This window comes from Rhipicephalus microplus, chromosome 3, assembly GCF_043290135.1.
Source record: "Rhipicephalus microplus isolate Deutch F79 chromosome 3, USDA_Rmic, whole genome shotgun sequence".
Classification (NCBI taxonomy): Eukaryota; Metazoa; Arthropoda; class Arachnida; order Ixodida; family Ixodidae; genus Rhipicephalus; species Rhipicephalus microplus.
The window spans coordinates 37691021-37709694 of NC_134702.1; the positions used below are offsets into that span (position 1 = coordinate 37691021).

The window sequence follows — 18674 nt, forward strand, 5'->3', positions numbered from 1 at the left end:
GGCAGAGGTATAGTAGAAAGAAAACACATGTCTGAACACAAAAGAAATATAACAATGATATCTGGGGTTTAACATCGTAAAAGCACCGTATGGTGACAAGGAACGTCGTAGTGGAGGGCTCCCGAATTTGGGCTGATACGGTTTTTTTTTTTTACCGTGCAATGACATCTCACAGCACACGGGTCTGTACAATTCTGCCTCCATCAAAATTTGACTGCCGCGGCTGGGATCGAAAGTGACCTTTTGGCCTAACACCGTGACCGCACTGCGGCGGACGGTCACCAAAGAGCGCGAGGAAACGTTGTCATCTGCGTACGGTAGGTGAAGTCACTTTTAAAGACGGTCTTTCTGGGGTTACTTCGACACGAAAATTTCGGTCTCTTTCTGTTCGTACATTTGTCTGTTTGTGCGCCCTAACGATACCCCAAACGGCCCCAAGCGATACCCCAAACGGCCAACCCCATCCGCAGCACCCACCAATATTGCCGACGTATCAGCTTTCATACTTGTGCGATTGTCAATAAAAAAGCAATTATTGTGCACATCTGAGGCACCATAATAACCTGTATATATTCTGTATGTGTGTCTTTATACTAGAGAAGGCATACTTAAGTAATTCTAAGGACCGTAGCGTTTATCACGCTGCGTTGACAATGCAACGCGATGCTCAAAAAGGCAAGTGTTTCCAACGCTTTGCTAAGACAGCACGGTGGTGGCATTTACCCATCGCCTTGCGTTCTACCCCCTTTCGCCTCCGAGACAGGCGCGCGCACGCGTCTTCCTTCGTTTTCGAAAATAACTGCCAGACAGCGCTCGTGTCTAACGTGCCTCGATGCGCTCGTTCGCCTTCGCTGCACGGATCGAGACACTCTTAACGCAGCGCCTACGGAATACAGTTCACCGACTTTCTCGCGCAGAACATCAAATAAACGTTTTGTTCACTCTCTTCATCCGCAATACTAACGTCTTTTGACGACACTTGCAGTAAAACATGCAGATACGGAGCCATTTTTTTTTCTCCTTGGGAAAACTGGCAGGTATAGTAACGAGTCTGAAGTCTCGATTGAAAGCACACCGACTCGGAAACAGGCAATCATCGTGGGTCATGCACTTCAAACCGAGCAGGCCTCACATTCCTTTAGTAGTTATATGTATGCTGCGTTAGGAATGCCACTTGGCACTCGCTTGACGTACTCAACGTGGTAAAACTAATACGTCCTTGTTGAGCCAGGAGTGCAGCCATATGTAAGCGAAGACAGGAAAGTTTCAAAAGCGCCGCGGTTAATTTATTTGCATCTTATGAATAAAGTAGAAGTGATCGCCTTATTAGAGGGAGTGCATATTTTTGCCGTTCATCATCCCTCCTCCCCCTGGTTTTTTTTTTTTTTGCAAATGGCTGCTTGAGCTGTCTGTAATTTGTGCTCCGTAAATTAAAAAAAAAACATAAGCATGAATAATTGCGCGTTCTTTTTATTATTTTTATAGGGTCAAACTGTTTAAGCTACTGTAAATTGTGTTGGACAAGCTCCTGTGTACAGCAGATGCGAGCGTCAAACAAAAACAAACACGTGAAAAAGGGAGATAGAAATAAAAGGTACAAAGAAAGAGACAGAGAGAACGAAATCGATCAAAAGAAAGAGGAAAAGAAACATAGAAAAAAATGAAGGGAATTAAAACATAGAAAGATGCGAAGACGGAGAAAAATGCGTGCTATACCCTGTATCGCGCTGCCGTATAACTAGAAGATGGTGTTACTTCATCGCTGACATAGCCCAATGTGTTTACAAATTAGCTTGACATGCTATACGGTGATACTAAGGTGAAGCATACTGAAATCAGGAATGTCACTCGAACGGTGATACGAGTTAAGTCGAGAAAGAAATGCTAAGCGTTTCAGGAGAATTCCCTCTCTCAAAACGAACAGCAATCAGGTCAGCAGAAAAAAAAAGCAATAATAGCGAAATGCCGCAAACGAAGCTTAATGTAATACAGGAAAAGAAAACGAGGAGACGTTTGTTTTGGACACGTAGCCTGGCAGGTGAAATTGTTGACGTGTTACGTTACCTTTTGCGGCGCGTTAACGTATAATGCGTTGGTTCCCTTTACGCTGCACTGCAGCGCAATTCTTTCAAGACATCGCGTAGCCAACCAGCACATCTCTTGTTATTACCCATGTGGTAGAAAGATATGCTCTTTAACTATTATTATTATTATTATTATTATTATTATTATTATTATTATTATTATTATTATTATTATTATTATTATTATTATTATTATTATTATTATTGTTGTTATTATTATTATTAACTTTAGTAGTTGTCGTAGCGGCAGAAATTCGAGGTTGGGCTTCTTTTGCTTATATAAATATTACCCACGTGCCCCGCCGCGGTGGTCTAGTGGCTAAGGTACTCGGCTGCATTTCCGATGGAGGCGGAAATGTTGTAGGCCCCTGTACTCAGATCTGAGTGCACGTTAAAGAACCCCAGGTGGTCGAAATTTCCGGAGCCCTCCACTACGGCGTCTCTCATAATCATATGGTGGTTTTCGGACGCTAAACCCCACATATCAATCAATATTACCCACGTGACTACTTAGACCAAATCGATTTTTTTATCTTATCGGGCGCACAAACTTTTCATGTTTTTGTTAATTTTTGGACAGTGAATTTTCATACTGCAAAAAAAATAATAAAACGCGAGGACCCCGGAAACTCGTATTCAGAAACTATACCTCCACAAAGCTTTTAATATTGATACAAGCCATGATGAAGATCAAGGAATGGACCATAAAGGCGACGAAGAGGACAATTGAACAAATGCTCGTGTTGTTGTGGCCGCTCGGCCATCTTGGCAGAAGGACATTGTGTACTCCGCGTACAATCGGTAAATATATTTCTATATATATATATATAGTTTATGTCTATCCTCACCTCGTGACATTTTGGTGGAGGTGCCGGAGCAACAAGACGGAGTTACGCAGCGGCCGACGCTCGGTTCCTTCCACGATAGCACAAGGCGGTGCGGCTCCAGCTCCTGCAGCGGCAACCGCAGCGACGACAGTTGTTCCGCCCCACCTGAAAGACCCTGTCATGTGCTGTGGGACCGACAACGTCGACATTGAAGAATGGTTGCCGCTGTACGAACAAGTATGAATTATCGCTGGGACGAAAGCTCATGCTGGCGAACATCCTATTTTACCTGAAGGGGAGAAAAAGTGTGGTTTGGGAACCACGAAGCGGAAATTGGCAGCTGGGATGCGTACAAAGAAAAGATGCGTGCACTGTTCGGCAAATCGACTGGCAGGAAGACAGTGGCCAAGAAGGAGCTGGTATCTCACGCTCAAACGTCATCGGAGTGGTACCTGTCTTACATACAGGATGTGCTCGCCCTTTGCCGCAAAGCAGACGATGGCATTGAGGAGTCCAGGAAGGTAGCGCACATATTAAAAGACATTGCCGATGACGCATTCAATATTCAAGGACTGTGACACAGTAGATTATCCGGCAATGCCAGCGTTTTGTGGCTGCCAAAGCCGACGTATTGCCCATCAGTTCGCTCGACTTCCCAGCACCGGAGCAACATGACCGTACGAAGACATGCCTATACCGCAGGCACCGCTGACTGCAGAGAACGTCACGAAGGTCATCCGCCGAGAGCTCGAATCTATGTCTTTCGCTTCTACTCTCTCCCGTGCCTGTGAGTCCAGCTCTCAAATGTGCCTTTAGTGCATTCCATCGTTCGCCAAGAACTTTCGATCGTTGTCCTGGAATCTGTGTGCGCCACCGCCCCCTCCCGACCGACTGACCGTCGTCCGCGAGTTTTCTACGCCCAAGGCCAGAGGCTTCCAGTGCGCTATCTCGCTGAGTGGAGGACCGCTGATGACCGGCCCATTTGCTTTAACTGCCGCCGTATTGGTCACGTGGCCCGCTATTGCAATAGCAGGTGGTATTGGCGTCAGCCTTCCCATGGCTACAACCGTCGCACAGAGGCAGATGATGACCACTTTGGAACTCACCACGAGTCGCCTCGGCCAGCCGGTGGTGACGGTTCGTCGATGGTGTATTGTCGGTCACAATCCCCTCACGGCCACGAGTCCCGCTCAGCGCTGACCCCAATTTCGCCGTCCTCCTTCGCCGACTGCACATCTGGCTCGGGAAAACTGGACGATGCAGCTCCCAGAGGTGATGCTGCATCGACGATTCGCCAGTCAAATCCTCTGACCATGCCGACACGACGCAACCTCATAGACGTTAAAGTTGACGATGCACTTGTTGTTGCCCTTGTAGACACATGGGCCCACATTTTGGTGATGATCTCGGAGATTCGCCGCCGCCTTAGAAAGATTTTAACACCGCCCACAGTGCTGCTCATCCAAGTCACCGACGGTGGAACTTTCCCTGTGCTTGGGACGTGTTCCGCATGTGTTACCGACGTGATCCGCACGTGTTAGCGTTGCTGACCGCTCCACAACTGTGCTTTTTTCCGTGCTCCAGAAGTGCTCTTATGAACTCATCCTAGGCATGGACTTTCTTGCCGCGTATTCTGCCTTAATTGACTGTGGAACAGGCTTACTTCAGCTTGACCTACCTTATTGCTACGACACTCCAACTACACCTCAACTATACGTCTCTGTTCTGTCCAGTACCTTCGCCTAGCGCCCCGAGCCGTTACCTATGTAACCATGAGGTCTTTTCCTCCTTTACTCGACCGCGATTATGTACTGGCACCGATTTTGGACGTGTTATTGGACAGAAATGTTGCCCTTCCTCATATTATGTTGACGATTAGGAATAACGTGGCGTCGCTACCGATATGTCACCCCGTGCCTATATGTACATCTAAATAACACTAATCCAAGGTGCAACCATTGTACACGTGCATGTTCGTTATCCCGAAAGACAAGAAATGCAAGACGACCTTTCCTTTATTTAAACGTCCGTGTGCATCTCGTCAAAAATAATGTTTGCATGTCATGTCTATATACACGATGAAAACATTTTCTTTTTGATGTCTCCCCCACGTTTTTTTTTTAATGTGGAACGTGGATTTCGCTACGCGAAGCAGTTCATCGAGTGAGGTGTAAAACGGGAGAACAAGAGAATTGCGCTATAGAAGAAATAGAATAGCTTACAAGTGCACAAGAGTGCTTGTACTTGCATATAAGGAGTAACAGCGTCAGCAAGGACAACGTCCTTTTCTGTCTTGTCCCTTTGTCCACGCTGCTTACCCGTTTCATTTGAACAGCAATAACGCTTCCATACGTCCCAGCTGCCAGTGTGACAGTGCACACTCTTTTATTGGTCTATAAGCTGCACCACGTGACGACGCGAACGTCCGTCACATCGCCGCTTTTAACATCTGACCGCCTACACGTTCTCGTATATTGAATCGTAACTCCCCGAAAACGGTGGCCCAATATGACGGTCTAACATATCTCCGGCGATCCCACATGTAGAGACGTTATAAACTCGCGAACAAACACGACAGCGCGCGTCTAGGTGACATGTATCTGCTACACGGGGCTTGCAAAGGGCGTATCAAGCGTCACGTCAAACGGACAACGAATTAACATATTCTTTTCTATTTCAATAACAGTTTTTTTGCTTGTCTTTTATCAATCGTGGAAGTATGTATATCACCGACAGTTGGGCGTATCAACATTTCCTGTTCCGCTGGAGGGGGTGGGAGGGAGCTGACTGACGGCCAGACAAGTTATTCGCTGACATGTCGAACAAGAAGACGCCAGTGCAGGAAAAGAGAGAGAGAGAAAGAAACCTTTACGCGCTGTCGTTTAGGGCTTGAAAAAACGCGCGTGTCAGCACCATGAACTGTCAGCGACGGACCACACCGTGTCAACGCCGACTTCATATACACGCAGACGCGTTGACGCATACAACACTTACTCCAAAGCCCGCACACCCGCCTGCACGCAGCCTTGACAATAAGTAATCCCAAAGAGAGGGAGAGGGAAAAGAACAGAAACTGGAGCAGAAGCCATCTGTATGGTATAGCACCTCCTCAACACCCGTGCCGTCTTGTATATTTATTTCTGCGTGCCGATACTAAAATGTCCTCGCGCCCTGGTATCCGCAGTGGTCCAGAGGGACTGACTAGAAAGCCAATCCCCCCCCGCTCACAGATAAGCCTCGTAGACCACCCTAAGGGCACGGCCATTCGCCGCGCGCACTCTACCCGTGGTGGGCGCCGCTCGAAAAACACCCGTATGGAAGCGTTCACGCACATATATGAACACGTTCGCTTCATAACTCCCGAATGGGAAGAAAGCCGCGCACAGCCGCAGCGCACGGACAGTGTGTATATGCCGCGACCCCGCAAAATACATAAAGTCACGCTATAAGGAGGGGGCGAGGGGGGTGGGTACCACCAGCGTGTATATTGCAACTGCTGCCGCGCGTCGCCTGCGATTCTGTGACGTCCCGCAGGACGGTCACAGCAGCTGTTGGTCAAGTCCGCGAAAACGCGTGCTCACATGCGCGCGCCGTTAGGCGTACGTCCATGTGTGACATCCAGCCGCCCGGAATCGGTTCGTCCGGGTACATCGCGAGCCTTTTCTTTTTCGTTTCTAGACACCGCGCCGTGTAGGATCTCCTCTTACGCAAATACACAGATTAACGCTGTGGAAGCGTAAGAAAAAAGAAAGGAAAAAAGTGCGTGTTCGTGACGGAAGGAATGACAATAATATATAAGGGCTTCGGAAAACGGGAGCACTATAACATGGTGAAAGTGAGACCCCCCCCTCGTCCTGAGATCGATAAAGGAAAAGTGACGTGTATACGGTGTCCCTCGATTCTTTCGTCCACCTGTTGGCTCCCACAGGCAGGCAAGCTGTGCGTTGGTCGCGGGTCCCCCGCGCGCACACGTCGAAACCGGGCCCATTCAGGGCTTATTTACGGTGCTTCTTACGGCACATCTATAGCGTCGCGAGCGTCGATCGCGGTGTGTAAGATGAAGAGAAAGTCCAGTTAAGATGACGGCCGCACAATGGGAACGGTCAATGTGTGCCGCACGGCTGGCCCGTACATGGAGGGAGGTGTGACGTGTCGAGGGGGGCACTCCGGAGCTGGGATTTAGGCGGTGTAGCGTAGATACGGAACGGAAATAAAGAAAGACACTTCGGACTCCGAGGCGCGGGATCGGCTGGTCCAAAGCAGACGACGACGCGAAGGTGCGTAGCAGACGACGCCACCTCTCGACGGTGGAACCTAGCTGTCCGGCATGTCCGTGTGTTCTGAAACGGGCCCTGACCGGAAATATGATGAATGGGAAGCGGGAAGGAACCGCTGCCGGACGCAGCTTGTGTAGTGGTGCCCGCAGCAGCGGCCGCTGTTCCCCCAGTGGCCTGCCTGTCCACTGTCCATTGTGCCGGACATTGATCATCTGGGATCCCGCCGCGGCCTCGCTGTGTCGTAGGCTGCCCCGAGGTGTCGTAAGTTCTTACGCAGGCGGCGGTGGTGGTCGGGGGACGACGTCTTCTTTTTTTGTTCGAGAGCGCAGGAGACTTGCACTTCGCTCTAGCTTGAATTGAGAAGCGGTGGGCCACTTCATTCCGCTATAGGTGTAACGTGAACGCATTGTTAGCGACGGTACTCGTCTAGCTGGACGCTGCCCTGGCGACCCTGAGTAGCTACACGCCGACTTTGCGGACTCTACTGAACCGGACGCAAATGGCGGCGAATAATAATAAGAGAAAAAAATTCGAATCGAGAGAGTACAGAGTGAACAAGGACGGGTCAGAACGACACGAGTTGACGTGATAATAGATGTTGCGATTGAATGGGCAGGAATAGACTCCCTGAAGAGAAGAATAATAAGAAAGTCGCGACAGGACAAGGGCAACGTCTGAGAGGAAGACGTGGGTGAATGAATGAATGGTCGACGTCGTCCAGCGCAGCCCGGCCGCGACCGGAGCCCACGCCGTGGTCTCTTGACAGGGCCATGCATTCACGAGGAAATGCAGTGGTGCCCTCCAAAAACCAAAGGAAGGCAACCGCGACACTGCAGCGTGCAATGCCCTTGACGACACCGCGTGGTGTTACCAAGGACACGTAACGCATACTTCGCCACGCGTTATACGGTGAAGCGTACATGCATACACGGAGACACTTCGTCGTCGACGTGTGTGGTCCTTGTTAGTTTACAGCCGCATTTTCCTCGCGGTTAGTTGGCCATGCTTCGCGGAGGCGCAGATCCGGCATCAGGGTTAGCTAAAGTAGAGGGCACACTGACCGTAATGGCTACGCCACAGTCACGATGACGTGGGTGGACAGCGTGGCGAAGAAAATTTTTATCGCGTGGCACTCGGGTGGTGGGAGGGGGGTGTACGGTGAGTTATGTTTATACGACGCGGTTAAGCACTGCGGGGAAAAGCAAAGTCCTCTTCGGGGAAGCTCAACTAGATGTGAGAAACGATACGGCGTCACCGGCAATTCTTTTCACCCGGACCGCAGTTTAAGACGCTCGGTGACTTGGTGGTGCCTCGACGCTCTTCGTATAGGTTTTTTACAAGCGAGCAACTCATCTCGCGTGTGTGAACGGCTTGTGGTAACTTCACGTGGAACCGTTTTTTTTTTCTTATAACGGTGTTTGACTCTCGATCCATCGTCGCTCTGCCGCATGTTTATGAAGCGTCATTATGAAACGAGCACTTGGCTAATATGACGTATGGGTGTTATTGTCATGGGCTTTTACTATAGGGCTTATATTTTCACAACAATAGCATTCTTTCTTTTTTTTCTGAACTAGCAATGCATGTCACTGACGCGACGACGTGACACAAGCAAGTACAAGTTACGTCGTTTGGTTAGCTTTGTCAGAGTGTGTTCCACTATGGAACAACAGAAAGAAGAGCTAGTTTGGTCGGGAATAACCAGGAAATTAGGTCATGGTTGATTGATGATGATTGATATGTGGGGTTTAACGTCCCAAAACCACCATATGATTATGAGAGACGCCGTAGTGAAGGGCGGAAATAAGGTCATAAGCACGCAGACGTGCATGCATACAAACCAGACCAGGCCACACAATACGCGGGGGTCTGTGTTTTCCGCTTCTCTTGCGCCGTGTGTGCCCTTAAGATCTTATTTCACTTCCCTCAACTGGTCGTGCCGGCGACTCTGGATAATCCGACATCGCTTGTCACCGCCGCTGCTTTCGCCACCCCCACAACACGTGGCAATTTCTAGTCGGCTACAGAATAACTAAAGAAACATGACAGTCTCTCTCTCTCATGCGTTCGCCCAAGACGACTCGAAAGCCATTTTGTTTATTTCTTCTCAGGCGATTGTGATCCATTCCAAAAGCCTTCTGCGTCTTATTTGTTTGTTTTTTTTTCCACTGCATCCGGGACCGGCGGCTTCGCAAGTGTGTGTACGTACTGCTTTGCCTCCGAGATCGGTCCAGCCTTGACGGAGCATAGATTTCACCAGATGACGTGGAGCTATGTGACGTCATCGTACGGCGACGATCTTTCGCATCACTTCTTCGCATATTTCGTCGGTCTCCACATTTCTGCAGAAAACCGCTGGTGAGGTGGCCGGCCGTGTGCTCTAGACAGGTGTGATTTCGTCTGTATATACGCAGTATCAGCACTAAGCCTTGAGCCTATCAGGATTTCTCGCTTTCCGCCTGCACGCCGTTATCTGCGCTTGGTAAGTCGAAAACACACAATACGATGTGAAGTAAGTTGATCGTGTACAATAAGTCGTGCGAGACAACGCATTACGGCCGTCGTGCGACTTACGGCCGTGCGACTGCATTGTAAAGCAGGGTACGGGAGGCGATTCACAACTTGGTATTCCTCGTACATGGACCAATCGAGAGCCAATGTCGACACCACGTCACGTGGACAGACAGCTGGCGTCACAAATCGTGCTGAGAAACAGGGGAAACGTCAGGAGTGAATAACGCGCGCGGTCTTTTTTTTTTGTATTTTCGGGAGTTGCTTCGTGGCGCTTTTAGGCGTGGTTTGCTGCAAGGCATTGACGTCCGAGCTGGGCAAGCGTGCGTGCGTGTCAACAACAAGCGCTCGGCATTGTGGCTTCACCGCGTGGTAACCACGACAGTCCCGAGAAAAAAAAAAAAAAGAAAAAAGCTGCGCCCTTGCTTCGCTCGTCGGTAAACAGGAATCTTCCTGACCGTTGCTTCCTCGACCGCCAAAACAATCGGTCAGCAGGGTGTGTACGTACACCACACGCGCGCAACTGACCCACGTCAGAAGCCGTGCCAGCGGACTCGCTATCTGCACACGCTCGTGTCTTGCAGGGAAATGTTTCGCAGTGTTCGGGGAAAGGTTTCGCAGTTTTCGTATGCAGGCGCCTTTCCCCAGACCCGTTCGGTGTTGCGTACTGGAGGATGCGTTCGCCGGAGTTGGTCGAAGACCGGGCGCGTCTGAGACGCGGATGTGGACGAGCCTCTGTGCAGAAGGTACCACCAGACCTGAGAAGCTTAAGGTTAAAATAGAATAAAAAAGAGTGAGAAATGAAGTACAAGAAAGGAAAGACAGGGTCAATTTCACAGCTGAAAATTACACCAGATACCACCTGTTCATAGGTAAGACCGTTCAGACTTAACAAGGCACACACACAAAAAAAGACACAGGACAGAGTGCTGCTCTATATGTGTCTTCTGTGTCTATCGGCACTGCGTTATCTTTGCGTCTTGTTTCGGTTATGAACTATGTATCACAACCAGCTTGCCAGGAAATGTTGCTGAAGTACACACATATCGATGTTTTAGGGGCAAAACACTTTAAGCCGTGGGTCGTGCGTCCTCGATGTATGTAGTATAGGTAGCCGCCTTTCGTTTAGTCTTGGAATGTCCGCTAGATGGCGGTACAGACAGACGGGCGGACGGGCGGACGGACGGACAGACAGACAGAGGGACAGACAGACAGACAGACAGACAGAGGGACAGACAGACAGACAGACAGACAGACAGACAGACAGACAGACAGACAGACAGACAGACAGACGAATGGATAGATGGACCCACGGTTTACCGATAAAACCCTCCGAAGCTTCGCCCTACTCATCATCATTCACTCCGTGGGTGTGCTGTGGCATTTTTTAAGTGAAAGCTGTTATGAGTTGTCCGCCGCTGCCGGTGTCCGTAACCACTACCGCATGAAATTAAAAAAAAAAATGGCCCGAATCTTTATGGTACACTGTTAATGTCGTCGAAAGACGATAGTCTTGCGTCTGAGAGAGTGAACAAAACGTTCATTCGATGCTCTGCGCATAAAAATCGGTGAAGGGTATTCTGGAGGCGCTGCGTTAGAGTGCCTCGAGCGTGTAGCGGAGGCGAACGAGCGCATCGAGGCACGTTAGACACAAGTGCCATCTGGCAGTTATCTTCGAAAACGAAGGCGTGCAACCCGCGGAGAAAGATGTGCGCCAGTCTCGGAGGTGATAAGGTATAGAACGCAAAGCGACGGGCAGGTGCCACCACCGTGACGTCGTAGCAAAGCGTTAGAAACACCTTTCTGAGCATCGCGTTGCACTGTCAACACAGCGCAATAAACGCTACATTCCTTGGAGTTACTTGTGTGTGCTTCTTCTAGTATAAAGGCAGACATATACAATACATAGACGTGTTGTTATGGTGCCTCAGATATGCGCAATATTTGCTTTTTTTAAATGAGAATTGCACAACGATGAACGCTAAACCTTGAGCAACATTGGTGGGTGCTGCGGATGAGGTTGGCCGTTTGGTGCCGTTTAAAGTATCGATAGGTCAGACAAACAGACCAATGTACAGATAGACAGACGGACCAAAGTTTTTCCGTCGAAGGTCCCCAAAAAGTACTATCGCCTTAAAAAAAAAAAGAAAAACTTCACGAGGGCAGTGGGATTCGACCTCGGGTCCACTGCGTGCCACGTCCCAGTATTGTACGGCAGGGACACGCCGCATTTTTTTTTTTCATTGCCGGTTCCCAGACACTATATCCACTTGAAACCCGGTTGCAAACTTGCCTTAGGCAGGCTTGATGTCGAGAAAAGGATTGTGTTAGTATACGTAATAAAGCGTTTTAGAACAGCTAGCAAAGGAACAACCAGGCGTCACACAACGCGAATTGCGTATACCGAGTGGGTTGTCCAATGCTCCAACCCATTTCAAAAGCTTGTTCTTGTTCAGCTATTACCTGTGGCGCATACCCACTTCAGGCATACTCCTTCATCGTCGTCAGCCACTGCATAAAACCTTTGATCAAAATTACATGTAGGTGTGTAGCGGATAACACGCTTCTCCGAAGAATGACGAATAGTGACATAGTGAATGCCTCCTTACTAAATAAACATTATGATGATGTATGGCATAGCGGGTGCCCGGAAAGTGTGCTTGTTGCACTTACCCAAGTAGCGTACAGAAAAGGCTCTGAAAGGCCGCTCTTCCAGCATGCGCTGTGACTTTGCTGCGTGGTCCGCGCAGGCATGTTTTTTGTTTTTTTTTTCCTTTTGAGGAGAGTGTGCCAATTGGTCATTCGTTATTACACAAGAAAGAGCAAGATAAAAATAAAAAAACGGAGGCAGCGTGTGAAGAATAAAGAGTATTACTCGGGTAGGACTTTATCCAGAATTTTGACTTTAGTTGTTTTTAGGGGGAGGGGGAGGGGTGTTACCTGAATTTCCTCTACGTAAAAATAGGGACCTTAGCGTTACCTGAAATCGAAAGTGGGAAAGGGGTGTGTTGTTGTGGAATAACTTTTCGCGGGTCATCGGTATTCTCTTGGAGGTGTGTTAAAAGGGGCGTCGGTGGGAGAGGGTGGGCGAGGTATGAATCTCTGTAATCGAACTAAGTTGAGAACGCATGCTCATTAGTCAGTACGTAGCGCTATGTGTTGGTCCCATTTTATCAGCTCTTTATCTTTCTCGATTATTTGTTTCAATCACCTATCCAAGTTTTGTCACAGTCAATACACCGAGGATTGTTACTGTTGAAGCGTTTTGTAATGTACCGAGTCGTGACGACGCCTTCTCTATAAAAAAGGATAGAGGAGGTGTTGTTCCTGAGCATACATATAGCGTGAACTATAGGAGCCTTGGGGGATTTTTTTTTAGTAAGAGGGTAATGGTGGGTCGACGTCCCTTTATGTGTGTTCGTGCGTCTGTATATGCGCGCTTGCATATGCATATATGCGTACAGAATGTACAAACATTCAAGGCGGGGTTGAACTTCCCAAATTGCACCGATGGTTACGTCTTGATGGGAGCGCTTGTCGCACTTATATAGTTACTGCATATGCTGCCTGCATGTAGGTATACTCCTGTATATACTAAAACATGTATATGTAGATTTGCCCTACGTTCATCTTAAAGAGTCATCTCTAGTCGCGCTGTATACTATCGGCGACGCCTGTATACGTTGTGTATACATGTATAGTGGTATTACATCCGCTACGGGTTTTCATTACTTGTTGCCTGCTGCCCTTTGTGCGTGCTGTTGAGTGCTAAGCACGGTGAGCTAGATGTTTACAAACGTTTACTTTACAGTTGGAAACGGGCCGGATAACGCGTGGCTTGAACTGATTAAACGCGACGTTGGAGCTGTCGTTTGCAGTGCGCCAGCGGGGATCGCGCCGCGATGCATTTAGTTCGTAAAACCGTAAAACCTTGGTTTTTATGTTTTACCTTAATTTGAAAAAGTTACGTGCGCATGACTGCCGCGAACACCAATCCGAAAATGCATGCATTTGGCTAAGACATCTGGAAGGCAAAAGGCTTATATATATATATATATATATATATATATATATATATATATATATATATATATATATATATATATATATATATATATATATATATATATATATATATATATATATATATATATATATATATCCTTTTCCGACTATATTGACCCAGCACGAAAAATCCCACCACTTAACGCGGCTGCATACGGTACCTTTGAGATCGGCCCGTCTTCGATTAAGCGCCCATGTCGTGTGACGACGTAATCATAATCACATGTGATGTCATCGTCACGCGGTCATTAGGGCGACGTCATCATATGTTGATGTTTTTTTCACATCACTCGAGTCGACGTCGCCGATGCCGATGATCACTTAGCGCGTTTGATCAGGCATTTAATCTTGAAAGGTTCACCGCCCGAGACGAGGAAAGGTGCGAGAAAGATTGGAGACATCGCTGTTATGTTTCGCAAAAAGGAACACCTTTAGGCCTGAATGTCTAGACGGACAGCGAGGCGACATCGAAGGGCCTAAGCAACACCTACAGCTGCATGGGCAAATTACCGAGCTGCATGATTTACTTCACGCACAGGAAACTCGCCAACCACGATCGTACGCTCGCACATGTGCAAGCCTAGGCCGTCGCCCATTAACAAGACGACGTCGCAATAGCCGAGATTTCGCGACGCGCGTCAACACGCTAACTATGTCTACCAAAGAAAAATGCGTGTGGTGCACGCTGTTCAGTCGCGACTAGCGTTTTTTTCGTCCTCTTTTTTTTTTCCTTCCCGCTGAGTGCCCCGGGGGAAAAGAAACGCAAGCTGCAGAAACGAACAGAGCTGGCCACGGAACGGCGTCCAGCGAAACCCCGCAGCCTTTTGCGTCACACTTCTCGAGAAGCCGCCGACCGAGCGCGAAGAGAAAACAGGCCCCATAACCCGGCGGCGGGCGAGTCCGTTGCCCAAGCGGCTATAGCGCAAAATCCTTTAACGCGTGCGGCAGCAGAGCCGCTGGCGACGTAAACATGGTTGGCGTCATCGCTGGTTTGTGCACTGCGAGCGCGGAAGGATATATCAGCGTCACGCGAGACGACCAGTGCACATCGCTGCGTCTTTGTTTTTTCCTTGCGGGCTAAATATACGCGTCATATGCGTATTTGTTCGCACCACGTCCTCGTTCGCAGAGCGTTGACCTTCATTGAAAAATAAAAATATATATATTGTACGACCCCCCCCCCCCCCCCCCGAAATTTTCTGGGTATTACACACTCCATATCCTGTGCCTTGATGGCTTCTAACTATTTTGCCCACGCTATTGACGCGGTGCACTAATGTAATCATTATAATAATATGACTAAGATATTATATTGAAATTTTCGACGTAGTCGAACCGTCATGAAAGGAACGTTGGGACAATGATTAAGTTCGCTACATCCGATGTTCGTTGTAACACTAGAGCTCAAATAACTTCTCACTAGTCGGCAGTCTGGATCGTGCGAAAATGCTCTATTGAAAAAAAAAAAAAAGTGATTCTTATCTGTCTTCTAAGAATATGGTATTCCAAACTGGGGAGGCCGTCAGATGAGAAGGTCAAACTACAACATAACAAACTTCATTTTGCAAACGTGCCTGAGTTCATATTTCCTTAAGAAGGATGCTACATCGGACATTTACTGTTGTCTTTTAACGCCGATTCACAATCGCGCTAAAGGAAAAAAAAATGTTGGTGCAAAGTGCCCCTCGTTATTTTGATTTTTATGCTACCTGCTGAGTTGTATATAAGCCTAGGACAAACCAGCTATATTTCTTCGTTACAGCCGGCATCACAGCAGCTCTCGCGTTTTCAGCTTCGGCATATAGCGAATCATTGCCTACAAAGTGAACGTGGCCGAAAGTTTTGCATTCAGTTCATTATAACCGATAATTCGCTATATCAATGTTCGTTTAACGAGCTTCGATTGCGTGTTGATTGGGCGCATGCTGAAACCGAGCTGGCGACCTTCGAGTAGGACGTCCGGTTCTCTACGGGGACGGTAATTGCTCCGTCCACATTATGGGTACACGTACGTTCTTTTAAACGTGGGAATATCAGTCGTAGTCGCTAGTAGTCGTGACAGTGGCATAACGGCGCCTACGCCCATTTCATTTTACTGGATTAAGGTCAATGCAGCCATTTTGGACTGTCAATGTATCCACTTTGTAAGTTAACAGCTGAACGAATGGTTAGTGATCTGTTGACAACACGGAATGGAACAGATGTACGGAACTCGGCGTGTCATGACCGAAGGAGTCGATAAGACGATTTTAACGGAATAACGTTACACAGCTCGCTTCGAATTGGTGTCGTTGGTTATGAGCGCGAAATCGGTGCTATCCGTCAACAAAAATTCGAGAAATATGCACATGAATAAATTCTAAAAATCTTCGCTTCGAGTGGAAATTCGACCTTCTGCGTAGCAAGCACGTGTTCTACCACGTATTAGTTTAAAATAGCCACGCGCATCTTCCCTCGAGGGGAACTCGAGTGAAGGCGTCGCAGAGTGTCGGGGCTATCGCTTGATTGTTGCGGAATCCGGTATTGTTTGGCAATGCTTAATTGTTATTTCGTCTTTATTATTGTTATTTGCTGAATGATGAAGAAGCCCGTCCTTCAACGAGTGTCGGCACGCTGATGTTGAGTTGTGCCCCTGGTTGAAGGTACTGTTGCTTCCAGCGCATCTACTCGAGTCAAGCAAAGCGTCAAGTCAAGCGAAAGCCAAGTAAAGACGCCCTTGACCGAATTCCAAACGCGCGATCTAGTGCTTACCAAGGAGCATTAAAAAAAAAAATGCTGGAGTGGAAATCATTGCCTATAGAAGTCAAGCCGTGCCTCTGGCAAGATGGCGGCTGCGCTGGCCATCTTACTAAGGGAATCAACTATCTTTTGATATAGAAGTAACGTAGCATTTGCATTAACATACCGAAGCCACTTGATCTTCAAGTGGGCACTACCAGAGAAGAGCATGTTTCCGCCATCTTGGCAGTGGCGAAAGCTGGCATCACTTCTGCTGGCAAGGCAATGCGGGAGCTTCCACTCCAGCGTTTTTTTTTTTAATCCTCCTTGGTGCCTACGTATATGAGGTGGTCAGTGAACAGTTATGCAGCGCGAGCAGTCGTTTTTTTTTTTTTTTTTACTAGCAGACGCTACCTGCGTCGGCCTTGCGAGGCGAGAGCAAGGAGGATTGGGCGAGAGATGGGTATAGGGAAGCGACAGTTGGCACGAGACACGAGCATGCGCAGTGGGGGTGTGGATGGCGCCGCCGAAGCCGGATCCGTGATCTCGTGCGAAGCAATGATACACATAAAAAAACTCCCAAGCATTTCCCCGAGGGTGAACATGGTTAAGTGCGAATACACGGGGTGATGCTATGAGCGGTATTTATTAATTCGCACTATTATATTTATTATTCACACTATGGTGCCTTTATGGTGTAATGGTTCCTGGGAATCGCAATTTGATCACACGGGGGAGTTTACGTCAACTCACTGGCGAATGCCAACGGATTTTAACTTTACTCCCCCTCACGACCCGCTCTCGACGGGAGCCTGAGAGAGAAGGCGGGCGCGCGAGAGAGAGGGGTGCGTGCGCAGCTGCAGCGAGCGAGGAGAGCGGAGGAGCGAGCGAAAGGGGAGGGGGTATAAGGCGCGTTACTGACACCGATATCAGCGTCGCGTCCGTGGCTTATTCGGTAGAGCGTCGCGCTGCGGCCCGCCAAGTCCTCTTTCTTTTAAAGAAAGAGAGAAGACTGCGGACGCCGCCGACGGCGGTGGATGGTTTGGGGTCACTTATAAAATGTATTCACACTTAAAAATGTATTTCTAATGCATTCTAGACCTATTCTATGTTTGCAAACAGCTGTACAGTGTCTACAGCGGTAAGCGTTTTCTACATGCCGAGGCGCTTGTAGCGACGTCGCGGTTGAACACCGTAGTGGCGGCACGTAAGCTCCGCCCAGCATAAACCTCGCCACCGCCCTCTATGATCACGTGACAACTGGCACAGCAGCTGCAAAGCTGCCTCCGAGCACAGCGCGTCGAGGTATGCGCTGTGTTCGGATTACGCGCTGTCGGTGAACATTGATTGATTGATATGTGGGGTTTAACGTCACAAAACCACTATACGATTATGAGAGACGCCGTAGTGGAGGGCTCCGGAAATTTTGACCACCTGGGGTTCTTTAACGTGCACCCAAATCTGAGCACACGGACCTACAACATTTTTCGCAGCCGCCGCAGCCGCGATTCGAACCCGCGCCCTGCGGGTCAGCAGCCGAGTACCTTAGCCACTAGACCACTGCGGCGGGGCGCGCTGTCGGTGAACAAAAATGTCCACCAGTATGATTGTATTTTAAACGTGTTCCAGACAAAACATGGTACGACAGAATAATGATAAGAATATCCGTACGTTACTTGTCTTTCTCAGAGTTAATGAAAAAAAAAACAAAAGGTGCGTGATTAATCGATTGGTATTTGATAGACCAATCCATTTTCAGGCATACTAAGTGACGATAGATTTTTCCTTGTTAAATGTCCCAATGAACTTATTTTCCATCCCTCTTTATGAAATAATAAGCCACGTGAGTGGAAAAGGAACACACCAACTTAACTACTCATCAGTACAGCTGTAACAATTTTGTAGCCTCGTAGCACATAGCCACGAAAAGTACTTGGTATCGGTGTGCCATGCACTGGCACAAACGCCCACTTTGGCAAAGTTGCCTTTGTTTAGAAAAATCACTTTGGAAAGCCACTGCAATGAGATAAAAAGCAGGTGCAGACGACTCCGGCATGGTCTAGTGGTTAGGATACCTGGCTCTCACCCAGGAGGCCCGGGTTCGATTCCCGGTGTCGGAAAGTTTTTTAATTGCAATTTTTTGCTTTTTTTCTTTTTGCCTTCGCAAGATGTGCGGTCTCACTGCCATCCAC

General features: G+C 48.3%; 1 protein-coding gene and 1 non-coding gene across 2 annotated transcripts in view; both read left to right on the forward strand.

The window, feature by feature from the left end:
- Positions 1 to 18674, forward strand: part of E23 (ABC transporter G family member E23) — a 482421-nt gene that overhangs the window by 40185 nt on the left and 423562 nt on the right. The gene's annotated exons all lie outside the window — the stretch shown is intronic.
- On the forward strand, positions 18531 to 18602 carry TRNAE-CUC (transfer RNA glutamic acid (anticodon CUC)). The gene has a single exon. It is a non-coding gene; the product is annotated as a tRNA-Glu (tRNA).